The sequence below is a fragment of the Peromyscus californicus genome, unplaced genomic scaffold (assembly GCF_007827085.1).
Source record: "Peromyscus californicus insignis strain IS unplaced genomic scaffold, ASM782708v3 Scaffold_7__1_contigs__length_154581171, whole genome shotgun sequence".
Classification (NCBI taxonomy): domain Eukaryota; kingdom Metazoa; phylum Chordata; class Mammalia; order Rodentia; family Cricetidae; genus Peromyscus; species Peromyscus californicus.
The window spans coordinates 44,981,576-45,006,725 of record NW_026294595.1 but is presented as its reverse complement, the minus strand read 5'-3'; the positions used below and the strand labels follow the sequence as shown (position 1 = coordinate 45,006,725).

Below are 25,150 nucleotides of genomic sequence, written 5' to 3'. Positions count from 1 at the left end.
AAAATGGTGGCACACACACCTTTAATCATAGCATTCTGTAGGCAGAGCTCCATCCGGATCTCTGTGAGTTCAAAGCCACACTGGAAACAGCCAGGCGTGGTGACACACACTTTTAATCCCTGGAAGTGATGGCAGGAAGCACAAAGGTGTATAAGGTGTAAGGACCAGGAGGAACTAGGGGCCTATTTAAGCTTTAGCTTTTAGCAGCAGTTCAGCTGAGATCCATTCAGATGAGGATTCAGAGGCTTTCAGGCTGAGGAAACAAGATCAGCTGAGGAATTCCTGAGGTGAGGTCTGTGGCTTGTTCTGTTTCTCTGATCATTCAGTGTTCACTCCAATACCTAGCTCCAGCTTGTTTTTATTAATAAGACCTCTAAAAATTCATGCTACAGTCATGGATTTGGAGCCAATCTCAAAATGAATGTCATGTTGGTCATGATCATGATTGCTGGCAAATCAGACAGAGATAAAATTCCATTTGTCTATATTTATATTTGTTTCCTGCACATAGGGCATAGTTGTCTAGAAACCGCCACTTATTATAGTTTCTTAAAGTGTTTCTACTCTTTGCTTTTGGTAAATAGTTCTAGGTTATGTATTAGGCTATTGATACATGATGAGTTAATGTTAATACAAGGTGAGGGATACAGGCATGGGGGCATTGTTCGGAATATAGATTTTAGTTTTCCCAACACCACTTATTGAAAAGGATACGCTTTCACCAGTGTATATTTCTGATATTTCTGGTGGGAAACAGCTAGCTCTAGATGTAGTTTTATTTCTGGGATCACTATTATTCTCTACTGGTGAAGGGTTAAGCCAATATAATACTTTGTTTGTTTGTTTGTTTGTTTCTGGAGTATGTTTTGGAGTCAGGTATTGTGATGTCTGCAGCTTAGTTCTTTTTGTTTAGTTCAGATTGCTTTGTGTCTTAGTGGTCATCGTGCTTCCATAAAGATGTTAGGACTGTTCTTTTATTGCTAGTTGTGTGAAAAATGTCCATGGTATGTTTATGGGAATTACACGGAATCAATAATTTACTTTGGGTACTGTTTTATGTAGGGTTTCTACTGCTGTGAAACAGCACTATGAACAAAAGCAACTTGGGGAGGAAAGGGTTTATTGACTTAGATATTCTGGGTGACATTTAATTGAGGGAAACCAAGGCAGGAATGCAAGGCAGGAACCTGGAGCCAGAAACTGAAGCAGAGGCCATGGGAGAAATGTTGTTTACTGGTTTGCTCTTCATAGCTTGCTCAGCCTGCACTCTTATAAAACACAGGACCACCTGTCAATGAGCTGAACCCTCCCAGGTCGATCGTAAGTCTAGAAAATGCCTCATAGACTTACCTACAGGCCAATCTTATGGAGGCATTTTTATGAACTAAGGTTTCCTCTTCCCAGATCTGTCTAGGTTTGTGTTAAGTTGACATAAACCAACCGGCATAGGTACATTTTAACAACAGTTGTTCTCCCGGTCCATGAATGTGTTTGTACGTGTGTCATTTCTTTCATGTGTGTGCGCTTTTCAACTTCCATCAGTATTTTGACATTTTCATGGTAACATCATTGGTTACAATTATTGCTAGGTATTTTAATTGTTTTACTTTTATAGCTAGAGAATGGGATTGTTTTCATAATTCTTTCCCAACACAACTGCTCATAGGTTAAAATGCCGCCGACGTTTGTGTGTTGTGTTCACAGCCTGCAATTTTATGCAATTCCTTAATTAGTTCTAATAGTCTTTTGTAGCCTTTAGATTTCTCTCTACATATAAATAACATCATCTGAGAACAGGGATAATTCAGCCTTTTCTTTTTATAAGCCTTTTATTTCTGTCTCTTTCTTAATTGGCTTTGATAAAGGCTCCTGTATTATATTGAATAAGATTAGTGTACTTGTGCACTCTTACCTTAGAGAAATGCATTCAAGTTCCCCCTATTCAGTATGGTGGTGCCTGTAAGGTTGTTAAATGTTGCCTTTTATGTCAAGATAAGACATATCATTCTATACTCATTATGTTCAAGGATTTTATAATGAAGACATGTTGGAGTCTATTATAAACTTTTCTGTTGCTATTTAGAAGGTCAGACGATTTTATGCCTTATTGTGTTGATGTGATTTATTATATCTATTAATCTTATCCATTCATTTAAAAATAACATTCATTAATAAAAAACATCAATAAATTAACAAATAATATTAATAATAGATAATATCAACTAGTTAATCAATAAGTAATAATCAATTAATGTAAAACTGATAAAATACTATAGCAAACAATATCAATAATTCAATAAATAGAATGTAAATATTTTATTGAATTATTAATAAATATATTAATTAATAATACTTGGTAGTTTACTATATTTTGTTAATAAATGCATATATATGCAAATCATTCATCTGTAGTTACTAGTATTTTTAATACCTAAAGAAATCAGTAAAACAAAAAACAGTAATCAAATTAAAATGGATAAGTAAATGAGCTGAATAGACATGTCTGAATAGGAGGAACATAAAGCGATAATAAATACATGTAAAATACTCTCAATGTATTTAGCCATCAGGGAATTGTAAGCCAAAATTACAATGAGATAACTCACCATAGTGAGAATGGCTATTATTGTGATAAAAGTAATAAGAAATATTAATAAAGTTAAGAGAAGAAAGAATTCTCATACTTAGTAAAAATGTAGGTAATGAGGTCAAAGTAAGTGTCCACCAGCTAATGAAGAAAGAAAAAAATGTATATTTTCAAAGAATATTATTTAGCTCAAAGAAAAATGAAATTTTATCAATTGTGGCAACATGAATATAACTGTGGTGACATTTTAATTGTGCTGAATTGTGATTTTATTTGTATGCTAATAAATAAAGTTTGCCTGGAGATCAGAGGTCACATAGCGAGCCATAAACAGTAGTCTGGGGTGGTAGCACATGCCCTTAATCCAATCACATGATAGGCAGAGTCTCTGTGCGGTCAAGGACACAGCCAAGCATGGTGACATGAGCCTTTAATCCCAGTACCAACCATAGAGACCTGGAGGTCTGTACAGACAGGCAGTGATGAAGAAGTCATGTGGCTGGGCTTAGAGCCAATGAGAAAGCAGAACAGAAGGGCAATAGAAACATAAATCAGACAGGAAGAAGCTCTCTCTGGGGAAGCAATGGAGGCGATGTGGTAAGATAAGGTAGTCGTGGCTCTCTGATCTCTTTGGCTATTACCTCTGTATTTGGCTCTGTGTTTCTTATTTACTAAGACTGTTTAGAATTTCATCTACATATAACTGTAGGGAACATGCAAAGAAATAAGCCTAACACAGAATACAAACTGCTGTCATCTCCTCTACATATGTGGAAGCTACAAACAGGTCACCCTGAATATTGAATGGTAATTATTAGAAGTGAGCTTAGGGGACATTGATTAAGGGACGTTGAATATTTCATACCTAAATCCAGTTATGTAGAAGTGTATATTTTATGAAGACCTAGAAGAGAGGAGTACAAAGATTCCAACCATCAAGGAATGAGCAGGAAGTTAGGCTGGGTGACCTACATCTGTAATCCCAGCAATTGGAAAGCTGTGACAGGAAGATCAGTATTCATATGCCTGGCACACACAAACAGACCTTACCAAAATGGAAAGACATGACAAAGATAAGGAGAGGAGGGAATGGAAAATGTTAATCACATTGTTTAATTTGGTGCACACTGCATGAATGTGTTAAAATATCACAGTGTACCCAATTAATATGTACAGTTAATGCTTGTTAAAATTAGAACATGAGATATTCAAAATATTTGAATAATCAACTAAGATTAAAAGACATTTAAATCCCTCACTGCTAATGTAGCTAAATAAATTTCCCTTTAAAACTCCAAGAAATATCTGATGTAGTTTAGTTTTATTTTTCTTTTAGGGCTTGCTTATATGAAGAATTAAATTCATGAATCCTTCTATGCCTAATTTGTTCAGAGCATTTTCATCTTATACATAACCATGGTTTTAGACTTGTGTGCTGAAATGATGTGAAGCATTTTACATGTTGAAAGCACTAATTCACTCATGCATTTCCTACCTTCTCACCAGATGTCTAATTTTAGCAAACTTTGTAGATGGTGGGAACACAATGGAAGCAAAAACTAAGAATCCAGTTTTCCTGCAGAATTTGCACTCTTGAGAAGAAAGATTGGGGACAATAGCAACCCAAACAGCAACAGCTGGTATGAACTACTTAAAAAAAAAAAAAAAAAAAAAAAAAAGCAGTATCTTAGAAGACTAAGCTAGGCTTGGGGTTGGGCTTTCTTCCCCCTCCTGTCTTGGGTGATCTCCAAGCAATGGAACACCAGTTGAGATCAGTTCCTTGGTTTCTCTGGTAGCCTGACATTCAACCAGACAATAAATGCTGGTTGCCAGACAGAAAAACCTGAGGCTCACTGAAAGAAGATCTATCTTCCATTGGACTGTCACTAGTCCGAAAGTGCAATCAGAAACATAATATGAATCTCTCAAAAGATAGTGGACAAAGCAAGTGGGCTTGTATACCTCATTTGATATGCGCTCATTGGTGGTTTGCTTTATTAGCAGTAATGGGATTTGACCCAGGGCTTCTTTCCCCGTCTGTTTTGCTGGGTGTTGGCAGTGGGGATTAAACCAGCATCTCTTGCACTCTTTTCACAATCTTTTTTCCATGGTTCTTGAATACAAATTAAGATCTAGTTTTAGAGTCACTAGAGTTTTAGAGTGATGTAAAACCCCTGCTTGAAGCTTCTGATGGGGAAAAGTCTTCGGCCACCACTGCCATTCCTTTTCTACTATTTCAGTAGCAAGTTAGGACACCAGGGAGTTGGTGGAAAGTGGTGACTGTTGAACTTTGTCTCCCCAACTTCGCAGTGAGAGCATTTCTCATACACTAGCACTGTGTGATGACCGTGACAAACAGCAGAGTCAGTCAAACAGCAGAGAAGCAATGGATGATGTGACACCTGAGAGAAAGCCACACTGCTGTTTTGTGGAAAAAGCATCCTCAAAAGAAAGTGTCAAGATGGGAGGAAGGAAGGAATGTATAGAGGAAATCAGGAATTTATTTGAACTGGAGATGCCTGGGTATACAAGTTTGGGGTCAAGAAAGGGGATGTAACAGTCATGAAAGCAGAGGTAGCTTTTAAAGTCATGGACAAAATACAATTACCACAGTGAGGAAGTAGATAGAAAATAGAAGGCCAAGTTCTGAACCTTGCAACACCCCAGCATTTGCAAATCTAACAAGAGAAGGAGCCAGCAAAGAAAAGCTTTGCCAATCAATAGTGTGGTGCCAGGAAAGGCAAACCAAAGGACAAGGTTTCAAGTAGGAAATGCCTACTCATACCAACCATGCTGTCAGTGAGAGAGAATAGGAATGCAGTAGTAGGAAAAGCTAACATGTTTTGCACCATCATCTGGCAAACATTATTTTGAAGGTATATGTGAATTATTCTGTTTAATCCTGACAGGACTCATACTTTGGTAGGTATTACTGTTGTCAAAATATTACACAAGAAGGAACTGTAGAAGAGAATATTCATAACATATCCTCCATATTCAGTCCATTGAAAGTGGAGAAAACTGAAGGCTTAATCCAAACTAGTTCAGTAGTCTACTGTAGAATGGCGTTATCATGAATGGAAAGGAGAAAGCAAGAACCTATAGCTGTGGGGGGTGTACCCACATAAAGCTCTTCTGTCTAAATGTAGAGATTTGCTAGATGATTTGTGTTATTAAAATAGCACTGGTCATTGTCAACAGTCTTTCAAGTGATTGTCTTTCCTATTGAATTATAAACACTCTAAGGACACATTTGTATTTTCAGTTTATATTTTAGTTCTCACTCTGAGTTCAAAGTTAATTTTAATAGGGACCAATTCAGAAATCAATGAAAAAGGCTCATTTGGAGAAGGCTTTTCAAATAAGGTTTGGATATTTATGTCAAATTTCAACCATTCTCAGACATTGCTCATGATATAGAATTATATGAAATGCTAGCTCTGAAATTTGTTAAAAATACTCATATATGGGGGTTGGAGATATGGCTCAGTCAGTTAATTGGTTTCAGCACAAACATGAGGATCCAAGATTAGATTCCTGGCACCCTTGCAAAAGCTGAGTGTGATCACACACATTTATAACCCTGGTGCATGGAAGGCAGAGACACGGTGGTATGCCCAATACTCATTGGCTAGCCAGTCTAATCAAGTGGTAAGCTATGGGTATGGGTGAGACCCCATCTCTAAAGGTTAGGTGGAATTAGTGAATACATTCCAAGTAAACCTATGGCCTCCATGCACACATATGCACACCTATACACAAGCCTGCATACACATACAATACACACATAAGATATTTAAAATTTTTCATTTGTGGTATGTTGGTTCTATCTGTTTAAAATGAGGTTCAAAGCCCCACACCCTACAGAGACTAGCTGTATGCGATAGACATGAGGAAATGAGGTTGTTGTTAAAACATTTTTTTTATGAGAAGATTGGAGCATCTTGGAGAAAAGCAGGAATTTGAGATATTTTATGGGTCATCCCTGCTACTTTAAATGCTAGCATTTAAGTTAATTAATTGAAATCTATCCAATTATTTTGATGATATTGTTCAACGTAAAAAAAATTGTGACATATGTCAGATCCAAAGTCCTAATTTGTGACTTCTACTTTGCATAATGGCATCATAACTAGGAAAACAGTGGGTTCTTAGGGGGAAAACAAAACCAAGAGTAAAACAACAAAAGGCTTTGATATAGTTTATCAGAACTTTAGACAGAAATTGATAGTCTAAAAATAAAAGCCATTAGAGAATAAAATGCTTGTATTTCAAGACCTTTAGTGAGAACGGAAATGAAAAACACAGGTGATCTGCTATTGCTAGTCATGGATACCGAGCAGTGTGGAAAACTGTGTATTGTAAGAAAGACCCTGGAGCATGGGGTGGTTTGAGAATGAAGCATAGCTGTGAAGTTAAGACACCTGCCCCCATTCTGAGGCAGCAGCTGAGGTGACAGTTTTGAGCAGTACCCACTGAAGTGGGAGGAAGTGAGGTCAGCTTATTCTAAGGGAAAGAGAATCTTCCAGAGTCAGATAAATATTTTATCACTATTTGGCTCATCTCACAGCATACTGCCTAGTTCAAAAGAACCTATCCTAAGAGATGTTATTTGGAACATCATGTTATATAGACTCTTGGCAGTCACAGTTCTGAAAAATAATACTCTAATCTATCATTTAATCTTAAAATGAATAGTTTCCCTCTTTGGTGTGACAGACAAGCTCAAATAAAGGTCCCTTTCATCCAAATTCATATAGTGCACACTTGTCCTGGTAGGGTCTTTGGCGTTTGACATCAAGAGAGTGTGGAATAGAGGTATTAGCCACATACAGGGACCAGCTAATTCTTCAATGATTTGAATGTCAGTTGAATTATTTCTTTTGATCAACAGTGGTGGCAGGCTCCTTTTGTGTCTGGATCTGGGGAATGAGACATCACTTATACACAGATGGGCCAGAGAAAGCTTGTGTGTCCTTCAAAAACTTGCAAAGCAGACAACAGAGAGATTTTAATGTACTGGTATTGCTGGGTTACTTTATCTGTGTGCTTGTAAGTAGGAGGTAAGCTGATCTAAGATATTATAGTCCATTAGTCCCTTGTTTTTCTATCAGTGTAAGTCCGTAATGACTGCTTAATACATAGTTTGTGGATTAAATTAAATTATAACAACACTGGAAAAAGTGATAGAATTTCAATTAATTAGAAATTTACTATGAATGAATAATTTTAAGGTTACCCGAATGAATCATTTCTTGATGTGTGTTTGTTTTGAATAGATGATATTCACATGTAAATAATTTTAATAAGAATATAAGCTCATTAATAAAATGTAGATTAATTCTGTAATCATAGACAAATCAGGTATCTGACATCTAGTATTGTGCTAATTGAGCTATGGAAATATTCAGTTTGCAAAATAACAGTTCTTAGTCCTGACACTATACACACTGACGCATATAATTTAAAGCATCCATTTCTGTATCTCAAAGATCCAACAAGGTTTACAATGAGTAACATTATACCCTTCTCTCTCTTTTCTCTCTCTCTCTTTCTTTCTCTCTCTCTCCATCTCCCTCTCCCCCTCTTTCTCTCTCTCTCTCTCACACATATACACTATACATACTATGTATACAAGTTTTATATATATATATATACATACATATATAATGTATATTATATATAGAGAGATTGGAACTTATATAGATATTTCATACCTCTAATTGTTTATGTCTCTTAAAATTTTATTTATTTTTATGTATATGTGTACTTTGTCTGTGTGTATTTCTGTACATTTCATGTGTGCAGTATCTGCAGAAGCCCAAAGAGGGCATCAGATTCTCCTGCTCCTGTAGCTACAGCCATGTGGTTGCTGGGAATCAGACCTCTGTCCTCTGGAAGGGCAGCCGGTGCTTTTAACCACTTAGCCTTGTGCTTAGCTCTCATCATTTATGTCTCAATGAGACATCTAGATTGGCGGAACTATTAGTGTAGCACCTTTCTTTTTCCATAGACAGGTCAACGGCGACAAAAAGTGTATCACCAAACAAAGCATGTTGGAACTGAATTATTTGACCAGAAAATCAGAGGCCAGAAAAGTAATTTGTCTAAATTTACACAGTTAATCGATGGCAAGGCTGCAATTAGAATCCTCCATTGGTGTTACTTGCTTTTCACTGTATTAATAGACTTTCAAATCTATAATAGATTCTCAAAACGATATCCAAGAAATACTCAAGAACTGCAAATAAGATTGATTTTTTTCTTCATCAATTTAAAATACTACTCCAATCTTTTCCTTAATGAAGGAAAGAAAATAGACAAGAAAATCAAAGAATGTCATAAAGCCATTGTTACTTGCAAACTATGTGCTTCATTTATTTATTATTATTATTATTATTATTATTATTTTAATCTAAAAGGCTGTTTAGATTCTGACATTGCTGTCATTGGATGTTGGGTCCATTTTTCCATCCTGAGCTACAATAATCACGATGGCAGCAAACCCCATGGGTATTTGTCTTCTTTTCTTTCCTTCCTTCTGATTTGGAAGGTTGTGAATACAAACCTCACTGCAGATGCAGTGAGACATGAAGAAGATGGCTGGCTGACTACAAGGAGACAAGGACCCTGGCAACTTAGTGTAAGCAGGGTGGCTCAGTTTAAATTCATAAAATGTCAAAATGTTATTTAGTTCAACTGTGTTTCCATATATGACTGCTGTCCCAATGGTGTTATATTTTAGCAAAACAATGTGAAACATGCATAATGCAGTATCACAGATATATTGTTATGAAACGTGAAGTAATGACTCTCCAGGCTTAATTTTGAAGTTGATTAGATAAAACCCAATCGATCAGTAGAGACATAAAACTATCTCCTCAGCACATCTGAAGGTCTGGAATTTATAGATGCTCTACTTGCCTTAATTTTTATTAATCCTAGGAAGCACTATAGTGTGTTCGATGCTTGAGAAATACTTGTCACAAGTCCACAAAGGACGCAGCTTGCTTGATTCTGACTTCTGGCTTGTTCACTATTGCTAGTGTTACCTAATTTACTTTTGTTATTGGTTTGGAAGTGACTGTGGGAATGGATTTGATAGAGTATTGTAGAGTACATGAGTACAGTACACAGGCACACAAAGCCCTAAGGGACCAAAACTGACACATCAGGCTACTCTGGGCATCAATCAGTATGGCAGTGGTGCTGGGCAGTGGGACATTAGTGACAGCAGAGACCTCATAATGCTTTAGTGTCTTAGAGACTAACACAGTTGCTACACACAAAAAATTGGAAGCAAGAAAACTACAACTTAATATGTTAGTGTGCAGCCTGCAGACACAGCCAGTCATGACTGAATAAGCAGCAACAAACTGGGATTGCAGGAACAATAACAATTAGACTGGTGACATCAACCACTTCAGCACATTGTGGGAGAACTGCCATAGAACACCTTTCAGAACTGACCTTGGCATCTACCTCCCTGACTCCAAACATTCTCTGCCTTGGTCTGCCCCCACCACAGCATGCCTGGGAAAGGTTGGGGAGTTAGCACCATCCAGAGGGTTGTAATCTCTTCAGCTACTGACCAAGTTGCCTTTAGCTTGCCCATTACTTCCTAGTTTCAGTCAATTTATTCTTTAATCTCTTCAAGAAAAGAGAGCTAGGTAAGAGCGAGAAGGAGAAAAAGGCTGGAAAATAGGTCCCAGTCATCCTCTCTACAAAAAACACTGCAACCTAGTTAGAGAAATGTATACCTCAACAGAAAAATGTAAAGCTTTAACAGTGAAAGAGACAACTGAATCAAGAGTATGTGCATGTGAAAGTGTGTGTGTGTGTATGTGTGTGTGTAAGTGTATAGAATTAAGTTACCTAGATACCTTTACTACTCTGATACATGGCGAATGTGCAGTACACTGTCGTCCTCAGCTTTGTTTCCTGATTGACCTGTATTTTCTTTATGGCAATTCATCATGGCCAGATGGCATTTTGTATGAAGCTATTTCTTTCAGAATATGTGTCCTATCCTGTTTTGGGGTAGCTTCTACTTCAGAGAAACACCAATGATTTTGGGGGTAAAAGGCTAATTACGATTAACTCAAAGAATTTTGGATAATACTTTAATATATACATTGAGATAAAACTGCAGCTACATATGAATCCGCACAAATTCATGTTAAAAAAAAATCATGAAAAGTAAGATTTCCTTTGTTTGCTCCCCTACTCCTACTAGACTCTCTGGAAAAAGAAATAAGCCAGAACTCAGACTTTCCTGTTTATTATTCCAACCTTACAGAGGCAACTAGAGTGGAAGGAAGGGAAATACACACAATGGGATTGTTCTGTACACCCCTGCACTTTTTGTTTTATTTTTCTCTTAGGCATATCTGCTTATCAATGCAGATACACCATTTAAAAACTCTTTATGTAAGAATTTTCAAATTCACAAGAAATATAAAGATTTGTATAATAAACACTCACAATGCAACAGTATGAATGAAAATTACTGAATTTTTTCCCTTAATTGCTTATTCTATTCTCATATCCTCTCTCCCCCTTCTTCCCTTCTCTCTTGCTGAGTCACTTCAAAGTAAATTGCAGGTGTCCTGGAATGGCTGTATATCATCAGTACCTATATATCTATCCAACATGACCCTCTATAGGCCTTGTCATGCCTGATGAAATTAGCAATAATTTTCAAACACAGACTAATATACACTGACTACTGAAACATCTCCAATATTACCTAGTTGCTATCAATTGATTGTTCTGGAACTTCTACTTAATTAAATACAGCATATTGAATTTGGATCACAAGATTTTTAAATCTCTCATAATCTAGAATGATGTTTCCTTCCATATTTAAAAAAATTACATTGCTTTTCTGAAGATACATAACTTGATAGTTTCTTCATGTTATCATTTACCTTTAGCTTTATCTTCTGCCACATGTTATAAAGGACTCACCAATATTGCCCATATTGTGTGAATTATGAAAAGCAGACACAATGAAATGATTGTCATTCAATTATTAAGAAAATACAGAGATATTAACAACATCATTTTAGTGAGGCACAGAGATGAGATAAGTTTACTCTCTGAGGCTGTCTGTATTTTTCCACTTTATTTGCATCTAAACCATTTCTTGTTGAGTACTATAGAGTTAATGTTGGAAAGTATCTGATTTTAAATGTGAGAAATAAAGTCCCAGAGATACCAAGTATATGGTATGTCTACTTACGTATTATTTAGCACATGATGTCTACACATGAAAAACACTTAATGATCTAATGTCACCAAGAGGTCACAGGTAGGCATCACATCTTTAATAGCATGTATAAAGGATGGTCTACAATTTTCATTTTCATAGTTATACATTTTTATGTATCTTATTTGGTGATGTGAATAATGCAACATTACCTTTGATATATTCTTTATTTTAATTTTTAATTAAAATATAGATGAGTTCATTTAAAAACAACTTAGAGAAAAAGACTACAAAATAGTGTTGTATGATATAAATAGGGAAAGAAGGAAAAAATCAGGAGGATGGAAGGGAAGGAGTCTCCATATAAGCAGTCTTAGGGATAACTTACGTTAACATAACTCATGCATGAAACAAACTGTATAGATTCATAATTATAATATGGGTATGACATAAGTATAAATTCTTTAATTCTGGGTGTGAAATAAGAGCCATGGCACTCTCATCAGTGTGGTGAGTAAGTTATCTGCCTGTAGGCAGACCTTGAAATTAAAACAAGGAAAATTATTTAAATGATTCCAAGGTTTAATAACTTCAGGCCAAGTACATGAAGTTCATCCATCTTCAGAACAGTGCTGGCCTTGACACTCACTGGGACCTTTACAATGAAGTACTGCCATCCAAACTCTCATATTACTTAAACTTTACAAGATGACCAATTCACTCTTCTGGTTGATTAGTTCTGCTCACATTCAATACTGTAAAGTCACATCTGGCTAGATATCCTGGCCTTTAAAGAATTATTAGCTATGCTTGCTCCAAGTCCTTATTTCATGGACATAGAATGTAACTCAGTGATGTTATTTTCAATTCTCCTATGTCTAATTCATGGTAGTCTCCAAATAATGGCAGTATTGACTGCTAGGGACTTCCCCTAAATTTATGTCCTTTGTTCATTATACACAAATTTCTTCCATACCACTTAGTAGTTTGCTCTCTCTCAGAACAGATACAATTTTGCACATATAGTGATGTGGAATCTATGAGATGCCTGAAATGAAGATTACCATGTTACTCCTTTAATAATGACCCCAGTAAAAGAAGGTAGCCTGTTCTGTTTCACCATCAGACCTGCACTCCCCAGTCACTTCACGTAGTCTCCAGCCCCTCTTGGCCAAGCAGTTGCTTAGGCATTAGAACTGGACCTAGGTTCTGTAGGAGAGTCTCTTTCAGCTCCTGGTGGCCTAGCTTTGGCTGTGGCTACTGAAGAATTTTCCAAGCGTTGTACTCAGTCTTCTGTTTTAGCTTGGTAGGCTAGAATCTCATTCAAAAGACAACCAGCCTTTGCTGGAGAGATGTCTCAAGTGGTTAAGAGGATATACTGATCTTTCAGATGACCTGAGTTGAGTCTCAGCACCCACATCATGGATTCCACATGTAAATCCAACTCCAGAGAATCTGACCTTTGTGGGCACTGTACTTACATTCAAACACATACACACAACTAAAAACAATGAAGAAAAACACAAACTAACATTTTGAATTCAGAGAAATTATGGTCCATCTAGTGGTGTATTACTGAACAAGAGGAAAACAGTAAACTCCCAGTGTGTGTAGCAACAAAGATCCATCTCAGGCACACCATGCTAGAACAAAGAAGCCTGACTCAAAATACCACATGCCCACATGATTCCATCTATATATTGTTTTGAAAATATTAGGATGTCATGACAGATGTTAATTATTATCACTGTGTGTAGGAGATAAGAGATGGTGAAGAAGACTTCCTACATGGGAGCAAGAAGAAATTCTGATTGTATCGAAACTATGCAACTATCTAGACAGGTTTCCTAAGTTTCTAGAATAATATACATTAAAAAGGGCAAGCTACAGAATATAAATGCCAAAACAATAAGCCAACTTATACTAGCACAGTTAAATTGACTTGCACTATTGATTCATGAGTTTCACTGAGCACACAGCAGTTAAGTCACCAGCATCAATGTGCCCTACACTCTATTGCACTGGAAATAAAATGCTGCATAGAAATAGATAAACACATCATCTTCCTGGAGCTTTCACCTAGTGGGGCTATGAATTAAATCACAGTATATGTGTAAAACTGTATATGTGTAGGGAAGGCCATAAATAAGAGACTAGAAGAGAGAGTCAGCCCCCAGTTAAGGGATTTTTTTTTATAAATTTGTTAAAGGAATCTCAAACTGCCAGCTTTGAAACACTACAATCTGACAGCACGAAGTTGGGCACAAGGACACCATGTCCTAAGCTTTTGACCAGGGCTGAACTTTGATGTCCTCATTTGCTCAGCAGCTAGAAATTACACAGTGACTCACTAACTTCCCAGAAGAGTCCATGGGTCAACCTTGAATGACTTCCTTTGCGTGATGGGAACTGAATCCCAGGGAACTGCATGCAAAGAAACTTACCCTAACTAAAGAAATACTTCTCCCAAAAGAAGACACCTCATCATGTGGGAGAAGGCCTGCTGTCTTCAACTGCAAGTTAAGTTCTAGGTACTGCCCATCTCATTGCCTTCCTGCAGTATACCCAGGAAATAATATTTCTCATATGGTCCACAAGGCGAATTGATTCACAGCCCGTGAATCACGTGCTACTGTGGTGACTGAATTATGAGTCCACAACAATGTATTATGATAATTGCCTTTTTATTTGTCTTGCAGAAAAAAGTGTAGAGGTGGTGTTCCATGATCCACTAAGGTCCTGGAGACCTTGAACACAGTGTCTCCTACTTCCTGACCCCACCTCATTAGCATGCAGACATGTCCTAATATGTTACAAAACAAGGGCTCCAAGAGTCTCCACAGTGATTAAAAGTAAATGTATTTGGTTGTGAAATAATTTTACTATTATCATCTCACAGAATACATTTTGTAAAGAGACACAGGGTTAATTCTTACCATGTATATTCAGCTGTTTTAACATCCCTCACTGAGCTGTCATTAGCAGTCATAGAAGGAAGACAGGGACAATTGTGTTTTTCTCGATACATCCCTGCTTTTTGGTCCCTGAATAAGAGAAAGGATTAGGAACCTCAAAGAACTGTGTATTCTCTTCAAACACTTTCTAATAAATATTTCCTATTTGGCAACATTTTTATCCCAATCTAAAGATACTGCTCAAAGCATGTTATCCTACCTTAACGTTCTTATTGTGGAATGATAGAGAAACCTTGACTCCTACTTAGCAAGCATGTTGTAATATCAGCAGAATGTAGCAGGTGAATAAATACACTTGTACTGCTGAATGCAAAGGTTTTTGTTGCGGGATGAAGGAGGAGGAGCAGAGTCCATGGGGGAGCAGCAGGAGTGATCCATGGAGGGCTTAGTTTAGAACAAGACCAATTGTTTTGAATCTATTATTTATATATTTATTATTTAATTCAAAAATATCTTGATATGACTAGGATCCACTGCCATTATAACAACAAAAGAAGGAAAATGTTACAGTACTTGCTAAAATATTTTTTATTCTTGTCATGACCAAGTTTCTGTTTCCTTTCCAATTCTATCTTTTTCTTTTTCCTAACCCCTTTATTTTAGTTTCACTTGGGCTGAAAATTGTTCCCTTCAAAATGAAATTGTTTTGGATTTTTCCACAAATATTTCCACAGTTTCAATTTTTAAAACCCTGTAGTGAAAACATATAAACAAGCACAGACACACAGACACAGACACAGACACACACACACAGACACACACACACAGACACACAGACACACACACACACACACACACACACACACACACACACACACACACATAGAGGCACACACATATTCATACATATACCCACAAACATATTCAGGCACAGATGCCCAATGTTTTTTGCTATCCAGTGTGGTGTCTTATTTACATGACCTCCTTTCAAGCAAAGAGTAAACAGTACCACAGCTATATCTATATTCATTAATTTCTTCAGTGTACATTTGTCATATGACCAAGATAATTTTAAGTCAATGGGCAAGCATTATTGAATTTAAATGGGAGTCAGAAAGAAGAGTCAGTGTCTGAAGATTACAAAGAAGAAAATTAATTACAAACTGATGAGCTATACTTTGGAATACATATGTCATGTGTTTTAATTACAACACTGATCTAAAGATCCTTCTTAACAAGGAAAATGGTTGTTAGTGAATTTCTTCTAAATGTAAAATATGAACCAGTGTGCAGTTGGCTTTGATTTAGTGTTTAATACCAAATTCTTCCTCAGGTGTTTACCTGTTTTATGTTTTCATTTTACCTTTTAAATAGTCATGCTGTGTGAGTACCATTATGTTTTTCAATGCAGTAAGCACTGGTTGGTTAGGGGAACTGTTTCGGCCATTGGGTAGTTACTTAAAAGCATTCCATGCAAAGGAATTCTAAAGCTGTTGTAAAAAGGACTGAACCATATAGGTCAGAGTAAGTGTGGCCAGACTAGACTGACTCAAAGGTCAGCCATCCACTCTCATTTCTATGGCATTTTGTGGCCTTTGGTGTTTCAGACTGGTCTACACTCAAAAAAGCTTTGAAGTGCATGACTTGGGTTTTAAATTATTTGAAAGGAGAAGACAGATGGGTTCATGCATTTCTATTTTACTTGTACTTTTAATCTGTATAGCTACAAAAACCTTTGTGAAATCCAGGGTACCTCTGTGACAAGTGACTTGTAGAGAATAAAATAAAATCTATAACCTTCATGACGCAACTGTGAAATTTATTCCCAATTAGACTCAGCACTCTGTTCTTTGTGGGTTGAAATTTGGCCCAGAGAACAGTAAATACTTTAAGTTGATATAAAATAATTGACTCCCTGATCAACTGGGGTTGAAGAAACTTTATGTAGCTATTCAGTAATTAAAAAAAAACAGGGTTATAGGTTATTTTCTAATAATAAATATTAGATATTTCTCATGAATAGTCTTCATATAGTATGATGCAAATAGCACACCAAAGCAAATAAACTGTTGCTTAAAGAATAAATCAAAAGAAAGAGGAAAAGACCTCTAAACCTACTTCAGCATGGCCAAACATGGAATCAGCCTCAATTTCTCCAAATGAAATTGGGAGGCAATATTTTATGCAGGATATAAATTTGGGTTTGAGAGTGAAACAGACCTGGAGGCAAATTCTAGTTTCTGATTTCTAGTTGACCTTGCGCAAGGGATACATGCAATCATTTACCACATAATTAGAACAATCCTGACTATTCCAAGCGGTTGCTTTGAATGCCAGGTGAAGTTATATAACTATCCTGAGGTGGCATGTAAAATGATTGAATTATTTTGACTTTCCTTTTAGTTATTATGACTATGAGTGTTTGGCTGCAGTTTTCAATGTCTTAAGTTCCTTGAAAGAATTGTTATGGGGCAAATTAAAGACATTTGATTGATCAGGACCTGCTTTTGTTATATTTCAATGGAAATGTCAACAGAAAGGTGATAACTTTCAAGACTCAAAGATTAGAACTGAAGGACTAAGGAAATGGTTTCATGTGTAAAGCCCTTCCTATGCAAGCATAAAGACCCAAGTTCAAACCCTAAGAACACATATAAAGCAGGATGGAGCAGTATGTCTGTAATCCCACTGTTCCTATTATTATATGGAAGGTGTTGAGGCAGGAGGATCCCTGGAAGCTTGGGGGACAGCTAGTCTGGTGTATGCAGTGTGGAACAACAAAAAAAGAGCTTGATTTAAACAAAGCTGAAAGCAAAGAGAGACATGTGAGGTTGTTGTCTGCCTTCTTTCTGTCCACTGTGTCACATGGGTATGCCTAAACTAACTGTAAACACACACACACACACACACACACACACACACACACACACACACACACACACACGTACTTTGGAAAATCTGGGAGAAGGAAACTGTGGTAAGGGTCTATTTTACCATTTTTGGGTCCTCACTGTCCCTGAAAGACACTGACGTCACTGTAGGTCCTGTGATTTTGTTGGAGAAGTTCTTTCTTTGCTTAACCTAATGAATTTAACTTGTCTGGTAGGTCCTTATAAACTTATTTCAAATGACCTCCCCTTGTATACTTCCTGAAAAGAAGTCTATTTTGCTTCACTGGTGGTCTGAGAGCAGTTAACAGTAGCTATCATTGTTTAAATACTTCTGTGTATGACACTTACTTATCTTCATGCTTTATCTTCCCTAAAAAGTTATGAGTTAACATAGCACATCCCTCACGTCCAATGAACCTTTCTTGCTAGAAGATGTTCATGGATGGAATTCAATGATTTGTAGCCAATTAATTAGTCTTACTTTTGCTAAAATTTTCTGAGTCAAAGATGTTATTAGTTGTAAGATGCAACATCTTTTCTGATGTATCAATCAAGTGTATAAATGTGCATATTTTGCATTAATAAAATATGAAAAGACATATCCTAAACGGTGACTCAGAGCAGGATGCTTTAGCCAGCAAGTCATAGGAGGCTCAAACCAAAATAATTTAAACACTAATAACTATAATTTGCAGATAATTTTTCATCTGTGGGTTTGGTTAACTCAGTGATTCAGAATCATTAGTATCTTGGTCATTTAACACACCTTTTGGGGGCATCAGCTTTTGTCCCATACTTCCATAGAAGTAGCTCTAAGTAGTGTCCACATCTCAGTCACACTGGCTCATATTATCCCACACTGAGAGATGTGGATTTTTCATGTCTATTTATCAGTGGACAAGTATCTTTCTTAAAACTTACCCCACAAGTCTAGTCTTCATGCTTCTTTGGCCATCGTTGGTCCACATAACTTTTCCAGGTCAATCCTGGGTAGAAGAGATGAAACATCTTGTTGGATATGGTGGTTCAAATTCCAAACCACTGGGATAGGGAGAGGGTGTATTTTTCAGAATATAGGCATATGAAGGAAACATCTCCACAACACTGAATTGCTGCTAACCAGAAAGGAACATCAGTTTCAGGAGGAAACCACCGTCTATGCTCTATGTTCACTTATATTTCTCTTTATGTCTGTATTTTTTCTAGTCAGTTATGTGCTAATATAAAATGTTTCGTATTTGTGTCTTTACTATTCAATCTTTGTAACTAAAATGTTCTTAAATTTAATTTGAAGTTTCAATTTTTTTTTATCTTCATGATTAGTGACCAAAACATTCATCAGTTACTACTTTCCTTTTGGAAACCTCTCAGATCAAAGGATGGAGCGTTAATTAAACTGATTAAAAATAGAAAAGATGGGTACTTCATAGCTGTCACATTTGTAGCAAATGTGAACTATTTTATTAATGTACTAAACCTTCCACTTTGGAGAAGAAAGAATCTTTTAGCTTGATGATGGGGAGGAAATTTTCTGTACATGGTTGCTAGATTACAGGGCAAATCCGTGCTAGCACAGGATGGTTAATAACAAGATTACAAGTCATGGAAGAAGATGTGCCTAACAGAGACTGTTTTAGTAGTCATTAAGGGCCATTAATCTTGACATTAAACAAATGTCAGAAGAATAATTGAATTAAAACTTCACTAACAAAGTAAAGCCAGCTATAGTCTAAATGAAATGGTCAGTGTCAACCTCATGCTCTAAGGATTTAAATGGTCATATGTATATGTGATAGATAAGTTGGAAGCATATCTTATTCTCTCACAATGTAAAGTTATATTCAGTGAACCTTTGTGGGTGCTCTGGGAATGTGAAATAGCAAATGGCAAGGTCAGAAAAGGACCCAAAGAAACTATCCCAAGTCTTTATATCTGGTTGATCCTAGACCCTTAAATTTGTCTCTCTGTATCTATCTCCACTATAAATATCATACAGGTTGCCTTCATCTTCATATTATCTAGTTAGACTTAGGGGGCTGTCTAGCTTTTTCTCTTGTCCATACTCCATATTGCAGCCCAGGTGACGATTTTAATATATGTATGTATTTCTCAATATTCTCTGTAGTTATGTCTTAGAAAAACTACCATAAGATATAAAGAATTAGCAAGTACTTATCCAATACTGAGAGGGGAAATACAGATATGTACCTGAGATACTTTGGCCACAATGTTTTCATCCACTAATTAGTGAAGTAGATTAAACAACTAATAACTTTGCTTAGAGGTACCTTATTTGATATATATTTAGTTTGCTACTGGTGAGGTCATGGCTAACAGACTGTAATGCACATCTGGGCAAAGCTTGATGCCAAATAATTTCTTAGTAAGGCATATCATTCCTCATTACACTCATGAACATCAGACAGCCTTCCAATGCTACAATGGAGGACTATCTAAAATAGAACATTAAACAAAATTAAAATTAAAGCACAAATATTTGAAAATATGACACTGAGTTGATCAGGAAACACTAAAACCTGAGCACTGAAGAAGGAACACAAATGTCACCTTGCCCCATATCAGCTGGGTAAATATGCATCAATGTGACCACAAAAGTTGATTAGGGTGTTAGGAATAAATACTTTGCAAGCAAGTATAGAATCTTCAAATACAGAAGAATATGGTGGTCTTGGTTAAAATCAGTAATGATTTCTCATTTTCCTCCATAAATTGTAGAATTCTAACTCCTTCTCACATCACCAAGATTCTATATAATACCTTTCCAGTCTAGATGTCTGTCTTGCTCTAGACATTGCCTCTTGCATATGATGCATTAGGCACATGGACTTTTTATCTGCTTTGTGGATATGCCATGCTGTCCCTACCTCCACAATGAATATTTTAGTCTCTGTCTTCTGTGAATCAGCTCAAAAATCTCATTTTAGGAAGAGACACCAGAATAGCCGCCTTCTCTATTGCTATGGTTTGTGTCTGAAAAGTGTTCCACAGGCTCTTGGTGTGAACATTTAATCTTAAGCCAGTGGCATTATTTTGAGAGGTTTTGAAGACTTCAGGAAGTTGGGCTTTGTAGAAAGAAGTAGATAATTGGACTTGGGGGTACTTAAGAGCTCTAACATATCTTCTATTTTGGTTCAGCCTCTGTCTGTTTCATGATCCACAGAGATGTATGCATGCATTCTTTTGCTCCTGCTGACATACCCACAAACCATAATGTGCTATGTGCTCTCAAACCATGATTCCAAATAAGTCTGTTCTACCTGAAGTTGTTTCTTTTTAGTATTATTATTTCTATATTATTTTAATATTTTTATTTATTTATTTTAATTAAAACTACTAGGCCATTAACTCAGGCCTACTTAATACATTTTTAATTGAAATAGAATTGCATCACTTTCTCCCCTCTACACCCTTCCTGATAAACTCCTATAAGCCTCTAACCCCATGTCCCTCCCTTGTTCAAGTTGATAGACTATTTTTATCTGATTATTGTTATAAACACATGTGTACTTAAAAATATATGTAAATGCAATATGCTGAGTCCATTTTTCTTGGTGGTGTATATGATTTCAAGGGTGAGCACTGTGCATTGGACTACTAATAAGGGCTCATCCCTGTGAGAGACTAATTCTCCTCCTTTAAGTATTTTACTACAGTGACAAGAAAAACAGCAAATGAACTCATTATTTCTCTTTCTCTTCCCTGCCCCACACTTTGTTCCTCCCCTTTATGCAGCGAGAACACTGGTTTTCCTCCAATCCTCATCAATAACTGAAGCTGTCAGCTCATCGAGTTTGGACATCCCAGCCTTTAAAACTTCAAGAGAAAAATATCTGCTGTGTAAACCTCATCAGAAAGACAAACAACCAAAGACAAATCAACCAGCTTCCCCTCAATGTACCTCTTTATTTCAGAGATGATTTCCTATGCACCCAAGTGAAAACAGGGCCCTCCTGGTATCATCCCTCAGAACACTCTTTTTCTATCACTAAAACTGATTAATAGCTAGGAATAATTTATTTTATTTTTCTAAAAGTCTCTATCATTATCAGTGGATTTCAAGTTCTGTGCAGCGAAGAACCATTCCTTTTTGGTCACCAGTGTGTATTCACCCTTTGCTTCGTGCCTGGCAGCTGCAGTCTCTGAAGTAATATTAACTACCCAATGGTGTGAATGAATGAGTGATTTAAAGGATTAATTACTCTTTACAACATAAAGCAGCATATTTTATTTATATGTAGTTGTAATACACACGTGTTTCTCAGAATAGATAATTAATTATTGCCTGAAAAAGCTCACTTAAGACAAACCATTTATCGATTCTTTGCACAGCCTAGGTGGATGAACTGGTGACAATTTGCAAAATGTAGTGTGACACAAATACTGAGGGCATCAGACTTCTGCCACATAGATATCAGAGTGGACAGGCCATATATCATATCTAGTAAATATCCTCCCCCACCGTTGCTGGTAGCAGAGGTTACGATTTTCTGAGAGAATCTGTAAGAATTTACTTGATTTCACATCTAAAAGGTTTATAACACTGCATGCAAACTCAGTGATGGAACACAGTCCTAGATGCTACAGTAGACAATGACAACGACACAGAACACAATAATGTCACCTTGTAACCCTCTGAGAAGCAATGATATTCCTATATGTTGGAGGCAGCACACCAAAGTGTGCCAGAAAATATGGGAAAATATCTCTTTTTGTAATCACAGAAACTGTTCAAACTGCAAATTATTTCTTAATTTGTTCTCTTCATCAATCAGGATAATTTTCCCCTTTCTGTGACAATTCTAGGGGCTGGGGAGACTACAGTACAATGCCCATGCACGTTTATGTCCTTATAAATACCTTTTGGATACACAAGTTTTCTTTTGAAAGCAGCTGTTATGAATAGGCACTCCACTGAGTGTTGAATGAATTAGGGAACCTGGTCCCTGGCCTCATACACTTAGTTTCTAGTGCCCTGTAGTGTGAGGTGATTATACATGATTACACATAATTACATATAATTATCTAATTGCAAATTGTGATATGCACTAGAAAGTAAGGTAAAAGTGCTAAGTGGGTATTCAGTGAGGGAGGGGCCGGGAAAACCAAATGCATTTCTGTTTAGAGCTATGTTTGCAAGTATTGCCAGAGCCAGGTTTAATTTAAGGCCACAGGAGAGTGTTCATTCTGAATAAGCACACTTAGAAGAGAATAGAAGCAAAACAAAAACTTCTCACATATACTCCAGAGAATTGTTGCTAGGTATCTACAAGTTGTTATAGTATTCAACATTGTCTTTTTCTAGAATTCCATGAATGCATACAACACACAAAGAAGGAAGAAGAAACCAGCTTTCCTGTTTCAATAAAACTGCCATGCATCACATTCTGATTTCTACGGAAATATCTTTGTCAAAAAAGCAATAAATAGTGTGTATTTTTGAATATGTTTAGGGAGCCAGGATTGTTAGCATGTGGTCATGCTGCTAGGATTTGAGATTCTCAGATAGTGTTAAGTGCTGTACACGCTAAAATATTTTCCATTTGATCAGCGTGTCTGGAGTTCAGAGTGCCTATGTCATTTATTTTGGATACAAAGGCCATAGCAGGAAAGGAGATACACATGGCTTCTTAAAGCTTGAAAGAGTTTCTATTAGTAAAATCCAGGACAACTTGAATGTCAAAATAATAATTAAAGTGCATTTTAGAGAATAAACAATTCAATATTCTAAATTCAATTATGCTAGATACAAAAACCTGGGAAGCCTTGATTAGAATTTGAAATCTGGAAGGTATACTTAATTCTTTAGTTATATCGCGCTGTGGTCTGGAGTAGATGACAAGGTGATTTTAAATTTCTGATACTGTACCAACCAAATAACAAATGATAAATTAATGTAGCTAACATGAAAGTTGTGATAACAGATTTTTATTAAAAGTTGTGTGGTTTTGTTTCATTGTGTTAACAAGAACCTTTGGTTTTTGTGTCAGATAGCTCTTGTGGCCAACCTAATAAACTTCTTCCATGCTCCAGCTAAGGGACCCCTGGCTGTGCACAGGTTAGAGCTTCCTTGACTCTAGTGGGTGTGCAGGGAAGAACTCATCCCAGCTCCATAGTGACTCAGAAACCATTCTAAGGAACAGTGGAAATCTCTTGCCTCTTTGCCAATGATCCATTTAAGCATGAGCTTAAATTTAGCCTATGACAATGACAAGTTGCTAAGAGAGAATGGTTTTGAGAAAGATTTTGCTTTGGATGAGAAGTTGGAAATTCATGAGATGATGTATTCTCACCTTTTCTATGACCTTCCATGCACATAATGTGGTTGTTTGGTGAATGTTAGAGCTGAGGGCAGTTACCACTGATCGTGAGCTTTTAAGTGTTAAGTAGAAAAGTCAACACACTCTGGGTGGGATATGAAAACAAAGTATTCCTCCTTATCATGGGTGAGCAGATGGCTTATGGATTAAGATCCTATACTGCTCTTGCAGAGAATCTGGGTTCAGTTCCTTGTACTCACATAGTGGATATAACTATCTGTGACTCCTGTTTCAGGGGAATCTAACATCATCTTCCATCCTCTGCATGAACCAGGCATGCATATGGTGCACTTACATACATGCAGGCAAAATATTCATATAAAGTTTAAAAAGTAAATTAAAAATTCTTCATTATTTTATAATGCTTAACTTCTAGATCTAATCTGGAGTCTCTACTTCCAACAGTCAAATTACATGGTATAATCAAATACTTTTATTTTGTAGACAACAATGATTATTATAATTTTGTTAGCATTACTAACTTATTAATTGCTTTAAAGAATTACAAGAATAATCTTGGATAGAGGAAATTTGAACTAGCACATACACTGTCAAGAAAATAGGTCTCCAATTTTTCTGATTGTGCTATGGATATCGTTCTGTATGCTCTGAATGTGTTCCTCTGACTGGTTAATAAGTAAAGTGCTGATTGGCCAGTAGCCAGGCAGGAAGTATAGGCAGGACAAAGAGAGAAGAGAATTCTGGGAACAGGATGGCTGAGTCAGGAATCACCAGCCAGACACAGAGAAAACAAGATGTAAAAGGACCGGTAAGCCATGAGCCACGTGGCAAGGTACAGATTTATAGAAACGGGTTAATTTAAGATGTAAGATATAGATAGCAAGAAGCCTGAGCCATTAGGCCATATAGTTTTAATTAATATAAGCCTCTGTGTGTTTCTTTGGGTCTGAGTGGCTGTGGGCCCGGGCAGTACTGGAGAAAACTCTACCTACATGACCGTATAAAAAACATATGCTAATTTTGAAAAATGAAGAAAATACACAAGAAAAAAAATCCCATAAATTATAATGATTACCATTTTAAGTGTATTTAACTTTTACTACATACATACACACACACACACACACACACACACACACACACACACACACACACTTGTTTGATAGTTTGCTCAAGGCAATAATTACTAGATCAAAGTATTTATTTAAGAAAATATTTTTATGTAGTTTACAAAGGCACTCTGCACA

The 25,150-nt window shown here is 36.5% G+C and overlaps 1 protein-coding gene across 17 annotated transcripts in view; it reads right to left on the bottom strand.

Moving 5' to 3' along the window:
• B3galt1 (beta-1,3-galactosyltransferase 1) overlaps positions 1 to 25,150 on the bottom strand; it is a 568,919-nt gene that overhangs the window by 228,771 nt on the left and 314,998 nt on the right. For 8 of the 17 annotated variants that reach the window (XM_052725873.1, XM_052725870.1, XM_052725881.1 and 5 more), the window contains one exon: positions 18,526 to 18,590. The exons of 7 other annotated variants lie outside the window; for them this stretch is intronic. The gene's annotated coding sequence lies outside the window, so the exon portion shown is untranslated. Of the gene's footprint in view, positions 1 to 14,734; positions 14,843 to 18,525; positions 18,591 to 25,150 lie in introns of all 17 variants that reach the window. 2 more of the 17 variants (XM_052725878.1, XM_052725872.1) reach the window with 1 other exon arrangement.